Source organism: Aplysia californica, unplaced genomic scaffold (assembly GCF_000002075.1).
Source record: "Aplysia californica isolate F4 #8 unplaced genomic scaffold, AplCal3.0 scaffold00006, whole genome shotgun sequence".
Classification (NCBI taxonomy): Eukaryota; Metazoa; Mollusca; class Gastropoda; order Aplysiida; family Aplysiidae; genus Aplysia; species Aplysia californica.
This window is the reverse complement of record NW_004797276.1, coordinates 304,577-309,083: the sequence shown is the minus strand read 5'-3', so window position 1 is coordinate 309,083 and position 4,507 is coordinate 304,577.

Sequence of the window (4,507 nt, the reverse complement as noted above, 5' to 3'; positions counted from 1 at the left end):
TCTCTCTCTCTCTCTCTCTCTCTCTCTCTCTCTCTCTCTCTCTCTCTCTCTTTCTCTCCCCACCCCTCTCTCTCTCTCTTGAATCCCAAATTTTTGGGGCATAAGCTCCTCACCAACTTTATTTCTGTAGATCTCACAATGAGCACTCTCATGAAGTTATTATCTGCAGATCTGAAATGCTTTGGTGAAACAATAATATTATGTATAACTCAATAAAGTCTTTAATGCAGTGGCGTCCCAAAGAAACTTGAAAATATAATCACCCAATCATCGTTTTTGAGTCTCTCATTACCCACTCATGCAGCTTTCCGCGTCATCTGACACATTGATAATTCATCTTTATCTTTGAAGCCATTCAAAATTGACCTTAAAAAATTAGGCTTGTCAAAATTGTGAGATATCAAAGAAACCTAAATTTGTCTCCGCGCGTATATAAAGCACTAATATTGATAGAAAGGGCATACATTGCACCTCCAACGAATGGAGAAATTTGTGTCTGCATTAAACACTATTTTATTACGATATCTTGTCGCGATGGTTTCAAACGAAACGGAAAACAGAGCAATCACAAATACCACACTAAACTTGGACACAACATTCCATGTGCTCATTGTTACTTTGCTTAGGAACCAGTGGCTTTGGGTAGTCCACCAACCCTTTGGGTACCAACTCTATTAAATTTTGGACATAATTATTTGTCATTTCATCACAAAAGTCATTACGAGTTGCAAACAAATGATCTGAATTGGGAGCAAAAGCGCTTTTCTTCAGCTGCTGTTTCATAGATCTTCACGTACTGGTACCTATAGGATTCATATCGGGGCCTTTTACGAGTTTCAACTCCAACATTGTTTTAATTTGGTTATCCAAGAATTGTCTACTAGTATAAGCCCTTTGAGAAAGTGCTTTGGTATGCATGGAGATGTCTACTTAAATGACACCATGAAGAAAAAAGGGTAAGACATAGCGTTCCAGCACTTGCGCGATGTAGTCCACTAAACAAAGCTATCCGGTTATTCTAACAAGGGTGGTTTTGTTTATTCCACCCCTGACCGACAAAAACTATGGCAGTTTCGTATTCTCTCTTCCTCACTGACAGATGATTAGGTTCAAAATCTAACTAACAGAGCCCATGTGCAAAAAAAAAAAAGCACAAAACCAATAGCTCCTAAACAAAGACAAAATTAAAACTAATGGACACATGTAACTGTTAAGTCCAGGTTTTGCGTGGTATTTGTAACTTCTCTGTTCTTCAATCTGCTTGAAAATATCATCAGGAGATGCTGATAACTGTAGAGACAATTATATTCTCTTTTCATTTGATATTCAATGCAAATCCTTTCCCTCAATATACGCATGAACACACTTACGATTCTCTGTTTTCACACAATTTTTTGAATGTAAGTTATGAGCGACCATATCTCGAGCGTGACTTTAAAATAGATGAAATATTAATGTGTCAGATGATGCAGAAATTATTTAGCATTAAACTGGTATGCTGAATGAGCGGGTAGTACAAGGCTATAACGCGATGATTGGGGGATTATATTACATTTTTTTCAGACGCCATTATATTGCGATACTTTGTTGCTCAAGCACTTGTGCAATAAAAAGAGTAGTTTGATCATCAGTCCTAGTTATAACTGGTAGCCAGTGTAGTTTTTTTTTTAATCAATGAAGGTGTGCTGTGATCTTTTGGGGGTTGTCTTAAGACCAACCTCACAGTTTTAAAATTTAAAGCTAATTTTTTTTAAGAGACAAAGGAAAACATTGCGTATTATAGTGGGGATTAAAATCAATTTTTGAGACCCATTAAAACAAAACAAATAAGATAAGATAGATAAAATAAGATAAGATAAGATAATACTTTATTGTCCCAGAGGGAATTTTTCTTGGCTGTACAGGGCCGTAAAAACACATGCAGATATACATTTAAAAAAATTAAAATTATATATTACTCTCATAAAAATTAAATATGAAAAGAGAAGTAAAGCTGAAAATGTATATTCACATCAAATATCAAATGCATCCTTCAACCACATGCAGGAGTTTAAATACAAGACCTTTTGAGTTATATATAGATACACACTCTAAGAAAAACACACATCTATGCTCATTCTGACAAAGCCTTAGGCTAGATGATAAAAAAAACTTATTTTATATCTTTCTGTCTTTGTTTTTGGATTTACATATCTTCCGCTGCGTGGTCTTACAATTTGCGTGGAAAGGGGGTGTGATGGGTCGTTTATAATGCTTTTTATCTTTTTTTATACATGTGGTGTTAAACATTTCATCCATTCTATTAAAAGCATATCCAGAGATCTTGCTCGTTTTTTTACGCTTCTGTCAATTTTTTCTTTATCTTTCACCTTACAATTCCCACCCCAGTAACAAATACAAAATAATAGACACTTTCAATCATAGAATAGTAAAAAAGAGACATAATCTTATTGTCAACACGGAAACTTCTTAATCTCCTTAAAAGAAATATTCTTTGACTTACTTTTTTTTATGCACAAGAGCAGCGTGGGGATGCCAGTCAAGTTTGTTATCAATTGTTACACCAAGATATTTGTAAGAGCCTACCGCCTCCACCTCCTCATCTTTTATAAATAGTGGTTGCAATTGGTCTTTTTTTTACTCTAAAGTCTATTATTAATTCCTTGGTCTTTTTTACAGTTATGGTTATCACACCAATTTGTAAATAGATTTACAGCGTCCCTGTATTCATTCTCATTTGTCGTTATAGGCCTTGTAGAGTGGAATCATCCGCAAATTTTTTATTAGTTTGATGTTTTTGTTATCCAAAGTACAGTCGTTGGTGTAGAGCGTAAACTAGACACGGCGATTACACAGCCTTGGGGCGCACTGGTGTTCGTGAATATTAGGTCGGATTTTACACCATTTATCAATTTTACATATTGAAGTCGATTGGTTAAGAACTCAAGAATCCAAGTTATAATGTTCTTGTTTATGTTCATGTTAAATAATTTTGAAACCATTATGTGCGGTTGGATTGTGTTGAATGCGGATGAAAAATCAACAAAAAATTTCCTGCAGTAATTTCTTGGTGTGTCTATGTGTTTGTAGATGTTATCTAAGAAGACGAGAATGGCATCCTCGACGCCCCTCTTGGCACGATAGGCAAATTTGCATGTTATCCTGTATGTATTCTGTTGATTTTCTCAGTACTTTCAAAACCAGTTTTTCTAAACATTTCATGAGGACTGATGTTAAAGCCACAGGTCTTAAGTCATTCAAATTTTGTATTAATCGTTTCTTTTGGACAGGAATTATTTCAGAGCATTTCCGCGACAGTGGTATTATTCGTTCTTTCAAAGACATATTGGAAATATCAGTATAAATGGGAGATAGATCTAACTGAGTAGAACACATTTTAATAATTTTACTTTTTACTCCATCGGGTCCATTCGCTTTGTGAGCTTTCAAACGATTAAACATGATCTTGACCTCATTAACATTTACCACAAAAATTTCCTTGTTCTTGTCATAGTCTTCGTCTGTGTTGTCGTCTGTGCAGTCATTTTGAATCGTCTCTTTGACAGTTGTCAGCTGGTCGGAAAAATCGTGGTTGTCAAAACGAGCTTAAAAAGAATTCTGCTTGTTTACACACTGACTTGTGTTCGAGTCTTGTGTGGGAATGTTTGTCCGTCTTGGTATGTCTCCAACTATAGTTTTTAAACATTGCCACGTCCTTTTTGTGTTGTTAGTAGTGAAATGTTGTTCTAACTTTTCTTTGTAAACATGCTCACACTCTCTTATTTTTTTCTTTAAGATATTATTTGTTGTTTTTAATTTGTCTCGGTCTTGCAGTTTGAATGCCTTCTTCTTTTCATTTAATATTTCCTTTAACTCCACGGCTTGTTATTTGGGCAGTAGATAACTTCTTTTTTAGATGAATGTAGATCTTCACAAAACCTGATGTAACCAGCGATAGTATCACATAATTCATCTATACTATTACACGAATCTTTATAAACATTCCAATTCTTACATTCAAAGCAACCTCTCAGGCTCTGCCTGTTTTCTTCACTCCAGATGATGACAACTTTTTTAATTGGCTTTGAAGATTTTAATTTAGGTTTGTGCTTCGGTAATAAAAGAGACATGCAATGATCAGAGTTTCCTATTGGAGGTAGAGAGATACATTTGTAAGCATTAGAAACATTTACATAACAATGGTCAGGGCGCTCTCGTGGCCAAGAGGTTAAGGCGTTGGCCTCTCATTCAAAAGGTCCCGGGTTCGAATCCGGGTAGCGACACGAAAAATTTCTTCTCTAAAATTGTCTCCTTTCAACTCCTTTCCTGCTTTCTAGTAATGTTCTGTTGTCTGCTTTCGTATCCACTTTCTGCCTCCACCCCCTCACCTCCTTTGCCCCCTCCTCTGGGCTCCTGACTCTTTCTGCATCCTTTCTACTGCTACTCCTTGGCTGCTCCTAACTGCTGTCTTTCTGCCACACCCCTGATCTTCTGGTAGGAAAGATCT